Here is a 9,983-nt window from a genome sequence, read left to right as displayed (position 1 = left end):
CCTTGCAAAAGTATGCACCCCCTTGGCATTTTTCGTGTTTTGTTGCCTCACAACCTGGAATTAACATGGATTGTTTGAGGATTTGCATCATTTAATTTACAGAACATGCCCACAACTTTGAAGATTTTTTTTTATTGTGAAGCAAACAACAAATAGGACAACATAACAGAAAAGGTTAATATGCATAACTATTCACCTCCCTAAAGTCAATACTTTGTAGAGCCACCTTTTGAGGCCATCACAGCTCCAAGTCGCTTTGGATAAGTTTTAATGAGCTTGCCACATCTTGCCCATTGCTCCTTGCAAAACTGCCCCAGCTCCTTCAAGTTGGACGGCTTGAATAGGAATATTTAAGTCTGACCACAGATTTTCTATTGGATTGAGGTCTGGGCTTTGACTAGGCCATTCCAACACATTTACATGTTTCCCCTTAAACCACTCAAGTGTTTCTTTAGCAGTGTGTTTGGGGTCATTGTCCTGCTGGAAGGTGAACCTTCATCCTAGCCTCAAAATCACACACAGAGTGGTACAGGTTTTGCTCAAGAATATCCCTGTATCATCCATCTTTCCCTCAACTCTGACCAGTTTCCCAGTCCCAACTGCTGAAAAACATCCCCACAGCATGATGCTGCCACCCCCATGTTTCACAGTGGGGATGGTGTTCTTTGGGTGATGTGATGTGTTGGGATTGCGCCAGACATAGTGTTTTCTTTAATGGTGAAAAAGTTCAATTTTAGTCTCATCAGACCTGAGCACCTTCCTCCATACGTTTTGGGAGTCTCCCACATGCCTTTTCGCAAACTCAAAACATGCCATTTTGTTTTTTGTAGAAAGTAATTGCTTTCTTCTGGTCACTCTGCCATAAAGCCCAACTCTACAGAGCATACGGCTTATTGTCGTCCTATGTACAGATACTCCAGTGGAACTCTGCAGCTCCCCCAGGGTTACTTTAGGTCTCTGTGCTGCCTCTCTGATGAATGCCCTCCTTGCCGGTCTGGGAGTTTTGGTGTGCGACTGTCACTTGGCAGGTTTGCTGTTGTGACTTGTACTTCTCAACAACATTGTCCCTTACTTGTTTAGAGAGTTCCTTGGTCTTCATGGCAGTGTTTGGTTAGTGGTGCCTCTTGCTTAGGCGTTGCAGCCTCTGGAGTCTTTCAAAAAGATGTGTATGTGTAATGACAGATCATGTGACACTTAGATTGCACACAGGTGGACATCCTTTCACTAATTATGTGACTTCTGAAAGTAATTGGTTGCACCAGAGCTTTTCATGGGCTTAATAACAAAGGGAGTGAATACATACGCACATGCCAATTATCATTTTTTTATTTCTGAAAAATAGTTTTATGTATATATTTTCCTAATTTTACCTAACCAATTTAGACTATTGTTTTCTGATCCATCACATATAATTCAGATTAAAAACACATTGAACTAAAGGCTGTAATGTAACAAAATAGGTAAAAAGTCAAGGGGGTGATTACTTTTGCAAGGCACTGTATCACTAGTAACTCCTTTTTGTGTGTTAATTCCTGGATTGTGTATATCTCTCCCTCTTTCATAATATTATTTAATCGTGCATTTTTATCCTTTATCTATACTTCAAATAGTGTCTCAATTACCAAGTTTTTTGATCCAACTTGCTCATTACTAGTACTTTAGGAATTCCAATGTCACCACCCAATTAACCCACAAGATTTTTTCCAATCCTTACAATACCTCAATGTGTAGGGCAACCCTTAGGGGCGGTTCACACTGCTGCGGGAACCTTGTGAATCCACTGTGGGTTCCCTCATCTCATGTTTCCCGGCAGCAGTTCACACTGCCCTATGCGAACTGCTGGGAGTGTCAGGTAAAAGTTAATGACACCCCAAATCAGTTTGAAGATCCCAGTGCGATCTGCAAACTCGGACGGGAATCGGATCGGACGGTGTGAACACCCATCCGATCCGATTCTGCTGCGGACAAAAAAAAGGGTCTTGTGTGAGTTCGATGCAAATTCAGCCATATGATCTTTATGTCTGAAATCACATCACACAGAGATCGCATGTGATTTTCACTGCAGTGCGGTGCGAATCACATCCAATCTCTGACATCGCACCAGTGTGAACTGGCCCTAATACCCATTTTTATAAATGTATTTACCTTTACTGGTTTTCAGTAGCAACTGGGCCTTTGTTGTACTATTTCTCTTGCTAACATAATTTTTTTATAAGATGCAGATAGGAAGAGGCTGATCCTTGGCATAAACTTAACATTGTTTGCAAAATACTTATAGATATTTTTGTTGCACACAAAACAAAATTAATTGTCTCTCTTCAGATATTCTCAGAGGTATCTGAGACATCTTCTGGTCTTTATTTTTGCCATAGAGGAAATTAACAACAGAACAGACCTTTTGCCGAACACAACACTGGGATTCCAAGTTTATGATACATGTAACAGGGAATATGAAGCTGTACAGTGTGTTCTGGACATATTATCTGGGTCGGAGTCTCCGGTTCCAAACTTTGATTGTCATAAGAGGAATAAAGTAGTCGGGTTCATAGGTCACAAGACTACTTCCTCATCTTTGGCATCAGCAGCACTGACTGGGGTTTATCAATATGCTCAGGTAATGTGAATAACACCCATTTAATATTTGTGAAGAAAAATTGTGGCAATAGGTCTAGAAAAAGGAACCAAATGAGCTAAAAGCATCCAGTGTAACTTTTCATTTATACTAGTTAGACTTTTGCAAGGCAAAGCGACAGGTTTAATGTAATTCCCCTCAATCTAGCATTACATACTCATGTATCTTTTGGTTCCCTGTTCTGCTGTTCACCCTTTCAGAATAAAGAGAGGAAACCCCATATAATCTTTAAGTTGCTTTAGTTGGATTTTACACAGGGCTGAGGGCACTCTCCACCACCAAGTGATAATGGTGGCGGATTTGTGCACATACAATATGCCCGGGTATATATTGGTATTAATAGAGATACCTCCAGATGAATGTTTTAGCAAAGTCCAGTTGCAAGGGGCCCTGAGGATGATCATAATGCAGCACCTGTCTTTGTGTTAAAGATCTGAAGAAATGATCAGCGGTGATGGGGAGATTCTCCAACTGTTGTCCAACCAGCCTGGAATGCGGTTCTTTCCCATCAGGAACTGTGGAGTGGCACTGAAACTCAAAGTCAGTCTATTTACTCTGTGCTTAGTACCACCTTGGTAGTCTCTAATCTGACATTCAGCTGGACCTCTAACTACCAGAATTGGCATTGGGATGCCTATCCTGGCTCTAGGCCATGCTGATTATCAAGTCCCAAGCTAAAATTAGCTATAGAATACCAGACCAGAAAGGACAGGGTTAACTAAAATAACAGGAGCTGCACATAGCTAATATGTCAGGAGCTGCATATAAACTCTATTGCAATAAACAGGTTCACCTACTGGAAGATGACCACATGTAGCACAGATCTAGCTGTGGTGCTGTGCATGTTAAATAATAACAACATGACAGAGACTTGTCTGTCATTAGGAATCAGATCAAGAAGTTGTGGGCTGCTACAGTTTAACAGCCAGAACACAGGAACAATTACCTAATAGTTTCTGCTTCTGGTCTGGATAAAATACAGTATTGCTGTAATACAGCACCTGTATGTGGACATGTGGTGTCAACTCCTCTCTCTCTCTCTCTCTACTTCCTCCTTTCAGGTTTCTTGTTGAGCCAGCCCCACAGGGACAGTAAGTGGTAACACAAATTTATACACAACACTGTGATATTAACAGCTTAGAGTAGTGGGCAGCAGGTCCTCAACAGACTGTTCCCGAGTGCAAGGTCGCCAAGCACCAGCAACTGTTGGTGTCTGGGCTTATGCCCCGTACACACGATCAGAAATTCCACCAGCAAAAAGTTGGATGTGAGCTTTTGGTTAGAAATTCCGACCGTGTGTATGCTCCATCAGACTATTGCTGGCAGAATTCCAGCCAGCAAAAGATTGAGAGCAGGTTCTCTATTTTTCGGTCAGAAAAAGTTCCTATCCGAAAATGCGTCCGTCTGTATGCAATTCGGACGCGCAAAAAAATCACGCATGCTCAGAAACAATTTGACGCATGCTCAGAAGCATTGAACTTCATTTTCTCAGCTCGTCGTAGTGTGTACATCACTGCGTTCTTGACGGTTGAAAGCTCAGAGAACTTTTGTGTGACTGTGTGTATGCAAGGCAAGCTTGAGCGGAATTCCGTCAGAAAAACCATCAAAGTTTTTTTCTGACGGAATTTCTGTTCGTGTGTATGGGGCATAAGAGGATCAACATTAACCAAAGATGTACATTGATGGATTTGAATACTATTTGACTTTTTTGTTATTACAGATCAGCTATGGTGCAATGAATCCAAGCTTTGTTAATAAGTTCCAGTTTCCATCGTTTTATCGAACAGTCCCTGATACCAGGGATCAGTTTACAGCTATCCTCCTTTTACTGAAGCATTTTGGCTGGAATTGGGTGGGTATCCTTACTTCAGGTGATGAGGACAGTCAGACGGTCAAGTCAGAGCTGAAAAACTTTCTGATACAAAACAGGATTTGTGTTGAGTTTGCTGTCTCTCTAGCTGATGAACTTGGTGTTAAGAATGTTAAAAAAGTTTATTGCAGCCTTTCGCAATCAACCTGCAACAATGTAATACTGTATGGTAATATAAGGGCTGCTTCTCTTATAAATGCCATCAGCGCTGTTTCAGCTTTAAGAAAAATCTTTGTATTGTTTGGAGCTTTTCAGATATATAACAACTACAAGCCTGTTATTGCTCTTAATGGTTCTCTGCTGGTCCATTTGCACAGAGGGAATATTCCAGGACTAAAGGATTATCTGCTTGATATGAACCCTGAGAAATATCCCGATAACCCCATGTTACTCGATGCTTGGATTTCCCGATTTTCTTGTGTGCCTGAATCTCTTGTAAATATCTCACTCTATGCAGCATGTGATAAGTCTCACAGTTTTCATTCTATGGATCCCTCTTATTATGATGTGGAAAATTTTCACTACACTTTTAGTGTGTACTTGGCAGTTTATGCGATGGTGTATGCTCTACATGATACATATGTACACAAGAAGATGGACGTCATTGAGACCAGAACCCAAAATTGGCAGATGTGGCAGGTACAAGGAGTATGTTCAGGCAAAATAAGACAGGATCTCAAATTACAATAACCTTGTAATCCAAAATTTCAGGTCTAAGAGCCTTTTGTAAAGTTACATAGTTAAGTTTGAAAAAAAATGCAGCTATTGGGTTGACACCATTTTGCCTTATTCTGCTTCAGTAGGAAAAAAAACAGCATGTATTCCCCTTCAAGCCACTTCCACTGTTGGTTGAGGTCTGGCCATGCCAACAATTTGCCACAGTGAGCTATATGCATCACAGAGTTCCTTTGCATCATGTACTCTGATATACTCATGTCTTCTACAATCCTAGCAACTCTGGTGAAAGTAGATCTTTCCAAAGGGAGAAAAAATACCAAAACAGATGTCCTCATTGGAAGATTTACCCTCTATTTCTGTTTAGGTAACAACAATTTTAAATTTTCTTCAACTTTCTGTCCTGGAGTCAAGGATCACCAGAACAATTAGAGATGGTCCATTTCCACAGAAAGGACAGAGACAGCATTATAGCCTTGAAAGGGTTTATGTGCCTTTAAGGAGGGGTGAGCTTCCTTCGGGCATACCTGCCCTTAATCTATCCATTCTTATATTTTCTCCTACTATGGAGGCTCTCGAACTTTAAAGCTGGGACCGCAATATATATAGAGGTCCCTTGGCGTTGGCACTGCAGCTTAGGCACATACAGTATTTGTAAATGTGTGCAAACAAAACCCTCTGTTTTTAACCTAAACTGTTAGACAGGGCCTTTGGTTGTTTTGCAGGCTGGCTGGTAAGTGTGCTGGGAAATCTTTTGTTTGTTTGTGATATACTGATTGTTTTATTTATTTTTGTTGATAAAACTTTTGTTTTATTGATACGAACAATAAAGTTACATAAGCCAAAGGTCAAAAAAGCCATGCGTCTGACAAAGGAGAGGTACATCAAATGTAAACATAAATTAAGAGAACAGTGTTCATATAGACAGGCTGATTTCTATAATAGTTCCAGGAGCTTGATAGTATGGGCCACCCTAAACACTAGTGCGCCCTGGTGAGGGTGTATATGGTACTTCAAGTAGGTTTTTTAGCATCACATACCTAAAGGACTAGAACTAAATACCCCAGGGAGGGGGCGTGGCGACTTAGCTCAAGGATGGATGCTTGAGATAGGAGCTCCATTCGCCTGCCAAACCACCCAGGGATGACAAGGTGCAGAAAGAACCCACCGCAGCAGCACAATATGCTGGATTTCTTCTCAGCACGCCAGCGCGGGCTACAACAAAATGGTGCCCGCGCCTGGGAACAATGGCCGAAACACAAGGCCGGGGTGCACAACAACGGCCACGGGGGGCCTTACACTACACCCCCACAGCCAACTTATACAGTGGATCCTCCTCTGGAGCATCCAGCCGTCCACGAGAAGTCCGGCAAAGTCTAAACCGAGGAGGCACTCCCCAGCTAAGCCACAAGCTGACAGAGACATGGAGGTAAGCGGGCCACAAAATGCTGATACCTCCCATGATACACCCTCCAGTGATCCCATAGCAGAATTCCCAACATCAGACAGGCCCATATCTGACACAATGGTAAAAGAAATGTTACTGCCCCTAAGATCCTCATTGCAATCAGACATGGTCAAAGGGATTAAAAAGTGCCAGAGGGAAGTTCAAGCTATGGGAAACAGGGTAGACAAAGTGGAAAGCAAGATGGATGAGTATGCATCATCATTCAACGTGCTAGTTGATACCCATACAGCTCAGGGTGATGGAATCGCATGGCTGAAGGACAAAGTCTTAGACTTAGAGGATAGATCCAGAAGGAACAACCTCAAAATTAGAGTCATACCAGAATCTGTTCCGCCTAACCAACTTTTACAATATGCCCAAACCTTTTTTTCGATGGTCCCAACGCTGACACCACAAGACCTCATAGTGGACAGAATCCATAGGCTCCCTAAACCCTCTTTCCTTCCTGAAGAAACATCAAGGGATGTATTATTAAGGGTACACTATTACCATGTGAAGGAGCAAATTCTACAAGTGTCGTGTAAACCTGACAGCATTCCTCCACAATATGCCACTATACGTCTACTTCCTGACCTATCCAGGCACACATTACAACCCCGACGCAATCTGGTGACAATCACCAAGGCCCTAAGAAACCACAAGGTTCTCCACAAATGGAACTATCCTGCAACTCTCTCTATTATGCATAACGGGACCACCACATTAATCAACACGCTAGAAGAAGGGCTCGCAGCCCTCAGACAATGGGGCATACTCCCAGACCAGGCACCATACCCGCCACCTTCATCAAGATGCAACCAGTCCCCAATGGATGGCAAGTGGTAGTACACAACCACACAAACAAGAAACATTGGTGGAAGCTCACAACTCAGCAACACAGGAAAGCCCAAATCTCTCCAGTTATAGGAGTTAACAATACTCGTTTCTCCCTTTACCCTCCTAACACCGATAGCAGTTACGTCTGCACAAGGATGCGTTACAAGATCCATTTCTTATGTTAACTATTTTAATTTTACATGTTCTTTGTTCCTTTTGTTATATGTTCAATACACACAGCTCAGTTGGAAGATACTGTTACTCCTCTAATGAAGAAAACAAGACTCAAACCAACTTTCCATACTGCAAAGCTCTACACAAAGACCCTATGGTCGCAGTGAGTACTCACACCATCCGCACAGCAACATGCACTTAAGCAGAAAGTGGTTATCCTCTTCATACAGGAAACCCACTTTCAACTGACCATAACTCCACAATGCTCTCATAGAGACTACCCGCATGTATTTCTGGATTGCACCCAAACCACAAAAAAGGGAGGGGTAATGCTAGTCATCAAAAACTCGCTTTCTTTTCAAAATGAGTAGACATTCTTTGATGGAGGAGGCAGATACATCATTGTTACATTAGCAATCAACTCCCAACTATACACACTGGTATACATACAACACTCTATGCCCCAAACTTCCTCCAACTTCAATTTATAAAGAAAGTAATTAAAAGAGCCAACTCCATGAAATACGGGAAACTCATGGTTTGTGAAGACTTCAACATAACATCAGATCCAAAAATGGACACTACCTCGAGCAAACACAGTGGCATAGCATCCCTCCATAATATACTACACACAGAAGACTTGTTCGACGCATGGAGATTCCTACATGCCAATGAGAAGGACTACACCGTTTTTTCACATAGACACTGCTCATACTCACGTATAGATATGTATATAACTGACAAATGGTTATTACAACAAATATCAGTTACTAAAATTAATATTATTACGTGGTCAGACCACACTAATATCTCTGTCTATCAGAGAACAGGATGTCTCTTCTTCCTCCCCCACCTGGAGCTGCAATGTTAGGCTGCTACAAGAGCACCAAACAAACATAACACTCTCTCATCATCTTCAGGAATTCTTCTTGAACAACAACTCATCTGTACATGACCCATACACACTGTGGAATGCCCATAAGGCGGTCATGAGGGGGATATTCATACAATTAGGGGCAAAAGAGAAAAAACCCTATGCATAAAAACTAAACACCGTACTGTCCGAAATCCACATGGTAGAAAACTTAAATAAACAGTCACCTACTGATACCTTGACAAACAAACTCTCAATACTTAGAGAAAGTCTGAGGGAACACCTATCACAACAATATGATAAACATCTCAGGAGCCTACAACTGAATTACTATGCCAATGCTAATAGAGCAAATACCTAGCCAACAGAATTAAAGCAGCATGCACCAAATCTACGATAGCACATTTGATACACCCCACTCTACAAAACAAAATCACCAATCCGCAAGACACAGTGAGCCAATTTACAGAATACTATAGTGCGTTATGCAACCTAAATAAAGACCCATCAGCACCACAACCAACCATAGAAAAAATACAATTCCTACAAAAAATACAGCTTCCATCTCTCTCAAACACCCAGTTAGAAAAACTAAATGCCCCATTCACAACTCAAGAAATAGAATCTGTTATAACTACATTACCAAATGGAAAATCACTAGGACCAGATGGGTGGTCTGAAAGTGACGTGAGTTAGGCGGAGCCATGTACTCACGCCACTTCCGGTACGATAGCAGGGAGCCTGGAACGCAGTTGGAGCCCCCTGAATACATTGTATCTGTCATAGTTTGTAGCTGTTTTTAAGGCTTTTTTACCCATTTGATGGGGAAGATGTTTTTTACTTTGATTTTTTTTTAAATAAATAGCCTTAAATACTACACTATGGGAGCCCAGTTTTTTCCTTGTGAAGATTTATCCCTGGGACACCACTGAAGTATTCTCTGGAAAATTGCCATTGGATATCGTTGAATAGGAGATCATTTGGATATCTCGGTCTGGTGAAGTGGTTGGAGAAGCCATTAGGAAACGCTGTACCTGTGTATCCATACATGCGAACCACCCCTGCAGGGGTAATAGGAGCTGGTGAGTGGGAACTCTTAAGGGGGAGCACAAGAGTCACTTGATTTGTCAAGTACTTGGTCACTTTGGAATTCACAGCAAGATAGCACACCATTTCTATGGGATGATTTATGTTTAAATGCATATCGATTTTTTGATGAGCTATTATTTATAGTTTCATTTACGACTGAATACCAGCATTGTGTTTTGATTCAGTGCTCACTTTTTCACTTTTTCATTTATGTACACAACTTGTTTTTGAGATTTTTGGGTGCCCTTTTTTTCACAGGTGGAGTTTAGCCACTCATGCTGGTCATTTATTAATAATTACTTGTACTAATATGTGAACAGAGGTTTTTGTATTGTGTTCTATTTGCACTTTAAATGAATATATGTTACAGTTTGGTGGTATATAT

The sequence above is a fragment of the Aquarana catesbeiana genome, linkage group LG04 (genome assembly GCF_042186555.1).
Source record: "Aquarana catesbeiana isolate 2022-GZ linkage group LG04, ASM4218655v1, whole genome shotgun sequence".
NCBI classification, from domain to species: Eukaryota; Metazoa; Chordata; class Amphibia; order Anura; family Ranidae; genus Aquarana; species Aquarana catesbeiana.
Note: the sequence above shows the minus strand (reverse complement) of the source record.